A 15,043-nucleotide genomic window follows, 5' to 3' on the forward strand; every position below is an offset into this window, starting at 1 on the left:
ATACAAGCCTGACTTGCCTCAGAGAAATACCCCAAAGGAAAAGGCAGCCCCCCACATATAATGACTGTTAGCAAGATGAAAAGACAAAACGTAGGGATGAAATAGATTCAGCAAAGTGAGGCCCGATATTCTAGATAGAGCGAGGATAGCAAAGAGAACTTTGCAGTCTACAAAAAACCCTAAAGCAAAAAACCACGCAAAGGGGGCAAAAAGACCCACCGTGCCGAACTAACGGCACGGCGGTACACCCTTTGCGTCTCAGAGCTTCCAGCAAAAACGAATAGACAAGCTGGACAGAAAAAACAGCAACAAAAGCAAAGAAGCACTTATCTAAGCAGAGCAGCAGGCCACAGGAAAGATCCAGAAGCTCAGATCCAACACTGGAACATTGACAAGGAGCAAGGAAGACAGAATCAGGTGGAGTTAAATAAGGCAGCCAACGAGCTCACCAGAACACCTGAGGGAGGAAGCCCAGAAGCTGCAGTACCACTTGTGACCACATGAGTGAATTCAGCCACAGAATTCACAACAGTACCCCCCCTTGAGGAGGGGTCACCGAACCCTCACCAGAGCCCCCAGGCCGACCAGGATGAGCCACATGAAAGGCACGAACAAGATCTGGAGCATGGACATCAGAGGCAAAAACCCAGGAATTATCTTCCTGAGCATAACCCTTCCATTTAACCAGATACTGGAGTTTCCGTCTAGAGACACGAGAATCCAAAATTTTCTCCACAATATACTCCAATTCCCCCTCCACCAAAACAGGGGCAGGAGGCTCAACAGATGGAACCATAGGTGCCACGTATCTCCGCAACAACGACCTATGGAATACATTATGTATGGAAAAGGAGTCCGGGAGGGTCAGACGAAAGGACACAGGATTGAGAATCTCAGAAATCCTATACGGACCAATAAAACGAGGTTTAAATTTAGGAGAGGAAACCTTCATAGGAATATGACGAGAAGATAACCAAACCAGATCCCCAACACGAAGTCGGGGACCCACACGGCGTCTGCGATTAGCGAAAAGTTGAGCCTTCTCCTGGGACAAGGTCAAATTGTCCACTACCTGAGTCCAGATCTGCTGCAACCTGTCCACCACAGAATCCACACCAGGACAGTCCGAAGACTCAACCTGTCCTGAAGAGAAACGAGGATGGAACCCAGAATTGCAGAAAAATGGAGAGACCAAGGTAGCCGAGCTGGCCCGATTATTAAGGGCGAACTCAGCCAACGGCAAAAAGCACACCCAATCATCCTGGTCTGCAGAAACAAAACATCTCAGATATGTTTCCAAGGTCTGATTGGTTCGTTCGGTCTGGCCATTAGTCTGAGGATGGAAAGCCGAGGAAAAAGATAGATCAATGCCCATCCTACCACAAAAGGCTCGCCAGAACCTTGAAACAAACTGGGAACCTCTGTCAGAAACAATATTCTCAGGAATGCCATGCAAACGAACCACATGCTGGAAGAACAAAGGCACCAAATCAGAGGAGGAAGGCAATTTAACCAAGGGCACCAGATGGACCATTTTAGAAAAGCGATCACAGACCACCCAAATGACTGACATCTTCTGAGAAACGGGAAGGTCAGAAATGAATTCCATCGAAATATGTGTCCAAGGCCTCTTTGGGACCGGCAAGGGCAAAAGCAACCCACTGGCACGTGAACAGCAGGGCTTAGCCCTAGCACAAATCCCACAGGACTGCACAAAAGTACGTACATCCCGTGACAGAGATGGCCACCAGAAGGATCTAGCCACTAACTCTCTGGTACCAAAGATTCCAGGATGACCAGCCAAGACCGAACAATGAAGTTCAGAGATAACTTTACTAGTCCACCTATCAGGGACGAACAGTTTCTCCGCCGGACAACGATCAGGTTTATTCGCCTGAAATTTTTGCAACACTCGCCGCAAATCAGGGGAGATGGCAGACACAATGACTCCTTCCTTGAGGATACTCGCCGGCTCAGATAAACCCGGAGAGTCGGGCACAAAACTCCTAGACAGAGCATCCGCCTTCACATTTTTAGAGCCCGGAAGGTACGAAATCACAAAATCGAAGCGAGTAAAAAATAACGACCAACGGGCCTGTCTAGGATTCAAGCGCTTGGCAGACTCGAGATAAGTAAGGTTCTTATGATCAGTCAATACCACCACGCGATGCTTAGCTCCTTCAAGCCAATGACGCCACTCCTCGAATGCCCACTTCATGGCCAGCAACTCTCGGTTGCCCACATCATAATTACGCTCAGCAGCAGAAAACTTCCTGGAAAAGAAAGCACATGGTTTCAACACTGAGCAACCAGAAGCTCTCTGTGACAAAACCGCCCCTGCTCCAATCTCAGAAGCATCAACCTCGACCTGGAACGGAAGAGAAACATCTGGTTGACACAACACAGGGGCAGAACAAAAACGACGCTTCAACTCCTGAAAAGCTTCCACGGCAGCAGAAGACCAATTAACCAAATCAGCACCCTTCTTGGTCAAATCGGTCAATGGTTTGGCAATACTAGAAAAATTGCAGATGAAGCGACGATAAAAATTAGCAAAGCCCAGGAACTTTTGCAGACTTTTCAGAGATGTCGGCTGAGTCCAATCCTGGATGGCTTGGACCTTAACCGGATCCATCTCGATAGTAGAAGGGGAAAAGATGAACCCCAAAAATGAAACTTTCTGCACACCGAAGAGACACTTTGATCCCTTCACGAACAAAGAATTAGCACGCAGGACCTGGAAAACCATTCTGACCTGCTTCACATGAGACTCCCAATCATCTGAGAAGATCAAAATGTCATCCAAGTAAACAATCAGGAATTTATCCAGATACTCACGGAAGATGTCATGCATAAAAGACTGAAAAACAGATGGAGCATTGGCAAGTCCGAACGGCATCACTAGATACTCAAAATGACCCTCGGGCGTATTAAATGCCGTTTTCCATTCATCTCCTTGCCTGATTCTCACCAGATTATACGCACCACGAAGATCTATCTTAGTGAACCAACTAGCCCCCTTAATCCGAGCAAACAAGTCAGATAACAATGGCAAGGGATACTGAAACTTAACAGTGATCTTATTAAGAAGGCGGTAATCAATACACGGTCTCAGCGAACCATCCTTCTTGGCTACAAAAAAGAACCCTGCTCCCAGTGGTGATGACGATGGGCGAATATGTCCCTTCTCCAGGGATTCCTTCACATAACTGCGCATAGCGGTGTGTTCAGGCACGGATAAATTAAATAAACGACCTTTAGGGAATTTACTACCAGGAATCAAATTGATAGCACAATCACAATCCCTATGCGGAGGTAGGGCATCGGACTTGGGCTCTTCAAATACATCCTGATAATCAGACAAGAACTCTGGGACCTCAGAAGGAGTGGATGACGAAATAGACAAAAATGGAACATCACCATGTACCCCCTGACAACCCCAGCTGGATACCGACATAGAGTTCCAATCCAATACTGGATTATGGGTTTGTAGCCATGGCAACCCCAACACGACCACATCATGCAGATTATGTAGCACCAGAAAGCGAATAACTTCCTGATGTGCAGGAGCCATGCACATGGTCAGCTGGGCCCAGTACTGAGGTTTATTCTTGGCCAAAGGTGTAGCATCAATTCCTCTCAACGGAATAGGACACCGCAAAGGCTCCAAGAAAAACCCACAACGTTTAGCATAATCCAAATCCATCAGATTCAGGGCAGCGCCTGAATCCACAAACGCCATGACAGAATACGATGACAAAGAGCATATCAAGGTAATGGACAGAAGGAATTTGGACTGTACAGTACCAATGACGGCAGACCTATCGAACCGCTTAGTGCGCTTAGGACAATCAGAAATAGCATGCGTGGAATCACCACAGTAGAAACACAGCCCATTCAGACGTCTGTGTTCTTGCCGTTCAACTCTGGTCATAGTCCTATCGCACTGCATAGGCTCAGGTTTAATCTCAGACAATACCGCCAGATGGTGCACAGATTTACGCTCGCGCAAGCGACGACCGATCTGAATGGCCAAAGACATAGACTCATTCAAACCAGCAGTCATAGGAAAACCCACCATGACATCCTTAAGAGCCTCAGAGAGACCCTTTCTGAACAAAGCTGCCAGCGCAGATTCATTCCACAGAGTGAGTACTGACCACTTCCTAAATTTCTGACAATATACTTCTATATCATCCTGACCCTGGCACAAAGCCAGCAAATTTTTCTCAGCCTGATCCACTGAATTAGGCTCATCGTACAGCAATCCGAGCGCCAGGAAAAACGCATCGACACCACTCAATGCAGGGTCTCCTGGCGCAAGAGAAAATGCCCAGTCCTGAGGGTCGCCGCGCAAAAAAGAAATAATAATCAAAACCTGTTGAACTGAATTACCAGAAGAATGAGGTTTCAAGGCCAGAAATAGCTTACAATTATTTTTGAAGCTCAGAAACTTAGTTCTATCACCAAAAAACAAATCAGGAATAGGAATTCTTGGTTCTAGCATAGATTTCTGATCAATTGTATCTTGAATCTTTTGTACATTTATAACGAGATTATCCATTGAAGAGCACAGAGCCTGAATATCCATGTCCACAGCTGTGTCCTGAAGCACCCTAATGTCTAGGGGAAAAAAAAGACTGAACACAGAGCTGAGAAAAAAAAATGATGTCAGAACTTCTTTTTTCCCTCTATTGAGAATCATTAGTTTTGGCTCCTTGTACTGTTATGAAGGCAATCCAGTAACACAGTGTGCCAGTAATCAGAGCACATACAGTGATCTGACAATAACCCAAAAACAATAGAACGAGCTCTGAGACGTGGAATCTCTGTAGACCGCAATACCTGAACCTATCCTAAACACAACTAAAGGCAGCTGTGGATTGCGCCTGACACTACCTATGCAACTCGGCACAGCCTGAGGAACTGACTAGCCTGAAGATAGAAATACAAGCCTGACTTGCCTCAGAGAAATACCCCAAAGGAAAAGGCAGCCCCCCACATATAATGACTGTTAGCAAGATGAAAAGACAAAACGTAGGGATGAAATAGATTCAGCAAAGTGAGGCCCGATATTCTAGATAGAGCGAGGATAGCAAAGAGAACTTTGCAGTCTACAAAAAACCCTAAAGCAAAAAACCACGCAAAGGGGGCAAAAAGACCCACCGTGCCGAACTAACGGCACGGCGGTACACCCTTTGCGTCTCAGAGCTTCCAGCAAAAACGAATAGACAAGCTGGACAGAAAAAACAGCAACAAAAGCAAAGAAGCACTTATCTAAGCAGAGCAGCAGGCCACAGGAAAGATCCAGAAGCTCAGATCCAACACTGGAACATTGACAAGGAGCAAGGAAGACAGAATCAGGTGGAGTTAAATAACAAGGCAGCCAACGAGCTCACCAGAACACCTGAGGGAGGAAGCCCAGAAGCTGCAGTACCACTTGTGACCACAGGAGTGAATTCAGCCACAGAATTCACAACAGGAGCCCCCTGTCCAAATCTTGCACTGGGGTCCATCAGGCTCTAGTTACGCCACTGGCCATAGTAGCATATTTAGGCCGCACAGGCTAAGGGCAACACATGGCCTGACTTCGTCATGTTGAAAAACAGTTCCTAGGACAAAATGTAACGCTGAGCTCCTTTTCGTCCCTGAAATTAAGACTAGAGGCTAATGTACATTACCACATGCCACACCATAATCCCAGGCGTAGAACCAGTGTGACTTTCCCTCATGAAGACCTCTTCATGGCATTGACCGTATGGTCTCAAGATTAAGACCTGAATTTGGAGTACTACAATGTGGGGCTGGAATGAAGGTTTATTCTCTTTAGCGGTGAGGTACACTTTTTTTCTTTGATGCAGTAATAAATGAAGATTAGTCTAGAGACCACATGGACAATTCACGAAGAGACCTTGACGAGGGGACATATGTTTGATCCTATTACCGGGATTATTTTATGGGGTGGCATTATGTATGGTAGCTGGACCCCTCTAGTCTTCATTTTAGGTATCCTAACATCTCGGCGTTACATTGATTTGGTATTGGAACCAATAGTACGGCCTTTTCACCAAAGTGTCACAGGAGCATATTTAGACCACCTGTTGCTCATTCTACATGATGATATGCCCAAGTGCATTCAGCATAGTAAACATTCCTCAGACAGTCATGGAAGGGGTCATCCGTAACACAAATTAATTTTAGCCTAAATGATCTATCCTTCCCTTACTACACAATCTGCTATTTATTTATTTTTTTACTATTTCCTCTTTGATGACGCTTTATTTGAGAATCCCATGCATGCTGGGATTACACTGGGGAACAATTTGAAAAAAAATTTCTGTTGAGTTAGGTTTTTGAGCTGATTTATACTAAAATTGGCATGCTGATTCCAAAAATGTAGTCAGTTTTTTTCTAGCACGTCAAGTTTTTCCTCCACAACTTACCTGCCAGAGAAGCACTATTGCACTGATATCTGTAATAAGACTTGTTATCTGATTAAACTTCGACTCATATAGAGCTACGTGGCAACTTGTAAGAGTAGTCACAACTGAGACAGTGTGGTGAGAGGTGTGTGCAGCTCCCAATACGTCATAATTATCAATATCTTTACACAAAAAATTTATCATAGTAGGAATAAATAGGATTTGTGATAGCTTTTCTCTTTACATTGGGCGCTTAGTTGTAATTTATATATCTTTTATGATTTTTTTCTTTGTTAGTTTTCAAAGCTTGTAACTTTCCATCTCAGTGTTTTATTTACATATGTAGATATTTCCTTTGTTTCAGATCATGTCTGCTCCTTCTTCCTCTCGTCGTAAATGCCTATTTGTACTATTTAAAAAAAAACAAACACTTTTTAGGTACAGTAGTTTACATATTTTTGAGAAGACAAAAATCCTATAGTTCAAAAACTTGACGTGATAGAGAAAAACTGAGATCATTTCTGGATTCAGCATCTAAAAATTAGTTAAGAACAGTTGTCTGACCTAACTCCTAAAAAATTGTGTTCCCCAGTGTTATCAAACGAAGTGTTATCAGGGAGCAGTGGCTGCTGTAACTGCCGCAGCCTCTGCCCCCCCTCCGTGAAATGAAGCATTTCTGGGGCTCTGTTAGACCATGCTGTCACATCTCCACCAGAACCTGTTCCTGCGGCTTCTACTTCTGTCACCAGGCACCGCCATATTCACTCTGCAGGCGGCGCTGATGATAGAAATGTCAGAACCCGAAGCTCTGGATGGTGGACTCTGTCCAACCACTAAGGTTAGAGTCGCTAACACATACTCCGAAAAAAAAATGATAAAAAATAAAATGTATTGATGTAGCACCCATATAATATACTGAATCTTTAGGCTGTGCAATTACTGCTACTTATATATTTACCTCCAGAGCTGCAATCAGTATACTTCTGTTACTTAAGATCTTATGGACAGCTCATAGAATCTCATTGCTTTAATTATTATCTCTATGCCGATGACACACAGATCTACATCTCTGGACCAGATATCACCACCCTACTAACCAAAATCCCACTATGTCTGTCTGCTATTCCATCCTTTTTCTCTGCTAGATTTCTAAAACTTAAAATGGACAAAACAGAATTCATCATCTTTCCCCCATCTGACTCGACTCTCCCAACAAACCTATCCATTAAAGTAAATGACTGCTCACTCTCCCCAGTCCCACAAGCTCGCTGCCTCGGGGTAATCCTTGACTCTGATCTCTCCTTCAAACCACATATCCAAGCCCTTTCCACTTCCTGCCGACTTCAACTCAAAAACATCTCCCAGATCCGTACATTCCTCAACCTAGAATCTGCAAAAATTCTAGTGCATGCCCTCATCATCTCCCGTCTTGACTACTGTAACCTCCTGCTCTGTGGCCTCCCCTCTAACACTCTCGCACCCCTCCAATCTATTCTAAGCTCTGCTGCCCGACTAATCCGCCTGTCCCCTCGCTATTCCCCGGCTTCTCCCCTCTGTCAATCCCTTCACTGGCTCCCCATTACCCAGAGACTCCAGTTCAAAACCCTAACCATGGTATAAAAGCCACCCACAACCTGTCTACTCCATACATCGTCTTCCAGCACCTACCAGCACACAACCTCCGATCCTCACAAGATCTCCTCAACTCGCCTCTTATCTCTTCTTCCCACAATCGCATACAAAATTTCTCCCGCGCATCCCCCATACTCTGGAACTCTCTACCCCAACATATCAGACTCTCGCCTACGATGGAAACCTTCAAAAGGAACCTGAAGACCTAACTCTTCCGACAAGCCTACAACCTGCAGTAACCACCAATCCGCTACACGACCAGCTCTACTCTCACCTACTGCATCCTCACCCATCCTGTGTAGATTGTGAGCCCTCACGGACAGGGTCCTCTCTGCTTCTGAACCAGTCGTGATTTGTATTGATTAAGATTATTGTACTTGTTTTTTATTATGTATACCCCACCTCACATGTAAAGCTATGGATTAAATGGAGCTATAACAATAAATAATAATAATCTTATACTTCAGTCATATTCACAATTCTGCTGTCATAGCCTGTCTTATACTCCAGTTCTGTTGGCTTGTCCTTTATCCTCAAAGAATTTGCTATAAGGTTTTATATATCACCTTTTGAGACTTAACGACAAGAAAAAAAAGAAGAAAAAAAATTGTAGAAAATTATTTTCCCGTTTACTGCTGCTGATCTAACAGATGGCAGCCGAGCCCAATGTCCTATAATTGTTCTGCTAGATTTTACCATAAAGGCTAGAATTATTCTGTCACACGAACGCAAGTGTCTGCCTCCTCAGCAGATGTGTAAATTCTTGTTATATACTCACTGCTTAGGTGCTATATACCTAAATCCACCCCGGATTGTGCTGGGTCCATTCAAGAAAATACAAAATTATATACTATAGATTAACAAAAATTACCAAAATAGAAAACTTGCAAGATACTTTATCTCACTGTACAAGATCCAGTGCTTTCCTTGCCCATAAATGTTCAAGCACATCGTATGACCATATGTAGAAAGGGATATGGCTACTTGTCAATGCATACACACCAATAAGTCAGATTTCACCTTGACAGTCCAGTGTAACAAGGGTTTAGTAAAGCCACTCCTAACAGTGGGCATTTTTGGGGCACACAACAAAGCCTTATTATGGGTTTTACACCCAACTAATGACAGAGTAAGCAGTAAAGCCTCTTTCTCAGCTGCCCAGACTCTGGTTGCATGAAATGCCACTAATTGCTGCCCAGCTACACTACACCATGGTGGTGGACTGGTGAAGGTGGTGACATAGTGCGTATAGGTTGGAGTATGTGTTAGGCTGTGTGCGAACGATGCGGATTTAGTGCGGATCCGCAGCGTTTTTTTCCGCGCAGAAACGCTGCAGTTCCGCAAAGTGATTTACAGTACAATGTAAGTCAATAGAAAAAAAAAACACTGTGCTAATGGTGCAGAAAAATCCGCATGAAAACCACTGCGGATCAAAAGAAGTAGCATGTCACTTCTGTTGTGCGGAACTGTAGCGTTTCTGCACCCTTTCATTATAGAAATACGCAGTGGTAAAAACTGCAGAAAATCCGCACAAAATCTGAATCAAATCTGCAACAAAAACGCACAAAATCTGCATTAAAAAACGCGTCAAATCCGCACCTGCGTTTTCTGCCAGTATGCGGATTTTGTGCAGAAAATTCTGCACCCCAATCCGCAACGTGTGCACATAGCATTATCGTTTCAGGAATCAAAAGTCATTATATAGTAAAAAGTGATACCATTTTTAACGGTGTATATAAAATTAATGAAAATAATGGGCCTTTATAGTGTTTGATGCTTTCAAAAATGCCCCCCCCCCCCACCCTCACACCTGTCCGTATGATGCCCTCATGGCCGTCACTTGATGACCCCCACTCAGTATGATATCCCCCCACAATATCATTGCCCCCACAAAGTACGATGGTCACTCGATATGATGGCCACTCATTATGATACCCCAAAGCCTCACACCCCACATAGCATGATAGCCCCCAATGTCGGCCCCCACTCAGTATCATAACCCCCAATGGAAGCCCATAACTCAGTATGATAGCCCCCAATGCCAGACCCCCACTCAAGATGATGGCCCCAAATCCCAGCCCCTCACTCAGTATGATGGTGCCCACCACTACTGTCATTTAAAATAATAAAACAAACACTACTCACTTCACGCCATTTCCTTGGCATCCAGTTTGTGCAGTGTGGGCACTGAGGCTCCTCACTACAGTAATATCGTCGCACATGCAGTGCAAGGAGTCTCAGACTCAGAGGCGCAAGGCTGAATAGTGGATCAGGAAGCCAAAGGATCCCTGATCGGATGGTCCACCATTCTATTCAGCGGTATACAAGTCCTAAGGATGCGGATGCCAATCAAGTAGTGGCGACTGGGGGCACCGTGCCTCCCCTGCTTATGGACCCCATAGCAGCCATGTGGTCTGCCGCTATGACTGGTACACGCCTGAATTTTAATATACTTTCTGTACCAGATTCTTTGGATTTTCAAGATTCCTGATGGCAGCCATTGAATAATAATAATAAATAATAATCTTTATATAGGGCTAACATATTCCGCAGCGCTTTACAGTTTGCACACATTATCATCGCTGTCCCCGATGGGGCTTACAATCTAAATTCCCTATCAGTATGTCTTTAGAGTGTGGGAAGAAACCGGAGCAAACCCAAGCAAAATCCTACATTATTTTCTTCCCATTGTAGTTTAGCTATCAAGACACTTGCCAGGCTGTGAATTATCATTGATAGCCTGTAATAAAGTATATACAGAAATAGATTGTCCTCCATACCATCTTGGAATAATTTGGAATGGAAATGCTTGAAAAGAAAAATAAAAGCACGCCACAAAAACTTCAGCGCAATTCTTAGTCTGCAAAAAAATATAATCTTTAACGTGTAATGGAGTCCATCAGATTCCTTTGTGGTTTCTGTCATTTTAGCAGTAAACTGTTGTTGGGACATAGAGTAATGGGGTATCTGATAGAAATGTGAACAAAGCCTAACATGAAGAACAAAGAGGTCGTGATCTTGCATTACCACTTACAAACAGCAGATGGCGATACACAACCCAGTGATTTCTTTTTTCTTGCTGACTATAGGCCTAGTCCATAAATCTGTTCAAATAATAGCCCCACCACCCCTAGCCATAGAGAAAAAGCATCATGTGTTGCTTGATGAAAACAGCAGTACATTATTTTTTTTAGCTTGTGTGGGACTTTGGACTTTTTGTTCACTGTGGAGGATGGATCGCCCCCCTGGGCCGTGGGGTACTCAGTACCGGGTCCTGCGGTTCACAGGGGGATGTCACAGTGCCTGACCCGGTCCGTGGCCCAGGGACGTCCGTATAAAGGGAAAAGGTCTTTAAGGGGAATGTTCGTGACGCCACCTGTGGTATTCGGTCAGGGTGACCGACGCTGCTTTAAGGGGTCCGCTGGGGTGATGTTATGGCAGCTAGAAGGTATACCTTCCCACAGGTGAAGTGTGTCCCCAGGGCTTTCCAGTGTGTAGATGGTGGTATGGTGAGAGGCGCAGAGAAGAACGAGGACACAACGTAAGTCTCTACCTTTACTGAAGACTTCAGCATCCACAGTCCAGGGCACCAGATCACAGGGCAGGCAGGGTCTGGCCAGTTTGAGGGCAAGTCCAGAGACCCCTTGTCCAGGTGGAAATCAATAGCCTTCCTCTAGCGCGGTGTAGTCCCTTACTGCCTAAGGCTTCACATAAGGGTCTCACAGATGCGGTGTTTCTCTCTCTGTCCCCTGTAGTCGGATAGGACAAAACCCGTATGACTGGTGGCTTGAGGCTATTTGTAGGGACTCTAGCACGCCCCGGCCTCTGAGGGGTGCCACCGTGCCTCCTGGGTGTAGGGGCGGACAGGTAACTTGCAATTAGCTGTCCTGCTGGTCTCTGAAGTAAAGCCTAAAGGTCCTCACTCCCTTTGGTGTTCCGGCTACCGGGATTCTGCGCCTCAGAAAGAGGCAGCCTGTGTAGGGCTGGTCCCCTTCTGGTATCCACTCCTTTGCTCTGACGTCCTTCACGCTCACTGCAATATAGTTCTGCCTTCTAAATGTCTCTTTCTGGGAGCTGCAGCTCTGAGGGCATGCACAGCTCCTTGGACCCTCTGTCCACCTCAGACTCAGGTCTGGAACGTTCTACCTGTCCATACTGACTACCACTTATATATATATGGGGAGTGACCTAATAAATAGGAGCAAAAGCTCCCCCTGGTGGTCTGGAGTGTGAAATGTGTTGCATGTTTGTGATACCTGGATGCAGTTATCCTTCTTTGCCTCCAAACGTAGCATCACTCTCCCTAAGAGGAAAGCAATACCACTGCGACGACCAGGACCCTGGAGATTCCTGAATGACAATTGGGCATCAGCATATAATTTATGTAATGCAAAAGACAGCCAAGGTACATGCTAAACTGGGCTTTCTCAATGGAGCAATATTAGAATTAATTGACAATCATTTATTGAAGTTATTAAACACTTCACTAGGTATGAGGTTACAAAACCACCAGCAGCATGTTGTTATAGAGCTGGGATTTAGCGCATCGCACCTGATCATTACACAACATGTCGCTTTGGTGTTAGGCAGTGCATAGACGGACACAGACAGAATAGGGCCCGGCGCAAGAACAATATATGGACCTTTTGCATTAGTATGGCTCACTGTAATGCACCCTTTAGGTGTCTGACAGATGATTTGGCGGTAGATGTGGCCCCTTGGCCTCTTTGGCATAGTATGTGTGCCATCACATTAGTGAATACATTTATACATTTCCTGAAATGATTCTGCTACTCTCATCCTGCAACATCGAGTACATGTGCATGGTGTAAACCAAGTTTACTAAGTTTACCAATACTGCTATGTGTGGGCGCTATTTCTATGAAGAGGCACAGAGCGGGTCATTATTATTACCGTATATGGAGGCGCTATTACTATATAGAGGTGAAGAGAGGGTCATTATTATTATATGGAGGCACTATTACTATATAGAGGTGAAGAGAGGGTCATTATTATTATTTGGAGGCGCTATTACTATATAGAGGTGAAGAGAGGGTCATTATTATAATATTTGGGGCAGCATGGTGGGGCAGTGGTTAGCACAGCAGCCTTGCAGCGCTGGAGTCCTGGGTTCAAACCCCACCAAGGACAACATCTGCAAAGAGTTTGTATGTTCTCTCCGTGTTTGTGTGGGTTTCCTCCGGGTACTCTGGTTTCCTCCCACATTCCAAAGACATAGTGATAGGGAATTTAGATTGTGAGCCCCAACGGGGACAGTGATGATATTGTGTGCAACCTGTAAAGCTCTGCGGAATACGTTAGCGCTATATAAAAATAAAGATTATTATTATTATGGAAGCACTATTACTATATAGAGGTGAAGAGAGGGTCATTATTATTATATGGAGGCGCTATTACTATATAGAAGTGAAGAGAGGTCACTATTATTATATGGAGGCACTATTACTATATAGAGGTGAAGAGAGGGTCATTATTATTATATGGAGGCACTATTACTTGGTAGATGCCTAGAGAGGGTCATTAATACTATGTGGGGGCAATATTACTATGTAGACCCACAGAGAGGGTCATTACTACTATGTGTGGCAGTATTACTATGTACAGGCATAAAGGGAGTCATTATTACTATGTGGGGATGCTATCAGTATGTGGAGGCGCTGAGAGTGTCATTATTACTATCTGCAAGCGTTATTGCTTTGTACAGGCACAGAGAGGGACATTATTACTATGTGGGGGCAGTATTACTTTGTAGAGGTGACAAGAGGGTCTTTAGTACCATGTGGGTGCACTATTACTTTGTAGAGGCACAGAATGGGTAATTTTTACTATGTGGGGGCAGTATTACTATGTAGAGGCATCAAAAATGTAATTATTACTATATGGAGGCACTATTACTATACAGAGGTGAAGAGAGGGTCATTATTACTATTTGGCTGTACTATTACTTTGTAGAAGAACAGAATGGGTAATGTTTACTATGTGGGGGCAGTATTACTAAGGCTAGGTTCACATTGCGTTAGTGGGTGTCCGCTAACGGAATCCGTTACATGGCGCAATTGTCGCAATTAACGCTATGTAACGGATCTGTTAGCGCACCCATTGACTGCAATGTGCTAACGGATCGCTGACGCATGCCTTTTTTGGCATGTGTCAGCGATGTCCCGTTATTTTTAGACGGACCTCGAACGCTGCTTGCAGCGTTCAGGGTCTGTTCCTCGCAAGCGCAGATCGGGCATCTGCGCTAGCGGGATTGCCAAACGCAATCCCTTTATGGACATTGCGTTAGCGCATTCCGTTAGCGTATCCGCTAAACGGATTGAACTAACGCAATGTGAACCTAGCCTAAGTAGAGGGATAGAGAGGGTCATTATTATGATGTGTGATATTCCTTATAGAGACGCATTTTTCCTGTTTTGCTATCTCACAACCTGGAATTTCACTGATGTTTTAAGGGTTTGCTTCAGTTCATGTACAGAACATGCCTACAACTGTCAACATTTGTTTCTCTTTTTATTGTGAAGCAACCCACAAATAACAAAATAACTGAAAACTTCAGCATGCATAACTATTAACTTCTCTAAAGTCAGTACTTTGTAAAGCCTCCTTTTCGGGCAATTACTGTTGCAAGTCGCTTTTGATTAGTCTCGGAGCTTTCCACATTGTTACTGGCATATTTGCCCATTCCTTGAGGCAAAACTGCTGCAGCTCCTTCACATTAGGCCGGTTTCACACGTCAGTGGCTCCGGTACGTGAGGTGACAGTTTCCTCACGTACCGGAGACACTGACACACGTAGACACAGTGAAATCAATGCATCTGTGCAGATGTCATTGATTTTTTTGCGGACCGTGTCTCCGTGTGCCAAACACGGAGACATGTCAGTGTTCGTGGGAGCGCACGGATTACATGGACCCATTAAAATCAATGGGTCCGTGTAAAACACGTGCCGCACACGGACATTGTCCGTGT

Source organism: Ranitomeya imitator, chromosome 6 (assembly GCF_032444005.1).
Source record: "Ranitomeya imitator isolate aRanImi1 chromosome 6, aRanImi1.pri, whole genome shotgun sequence".
NCBI classification, from domain to species: domain Eukaryota; kingdom Metazoa; phylum Chordata; class Amphibia; order Anura; family Dendrobatidae; genus Ranitomeya; species Ranitomeya imitator.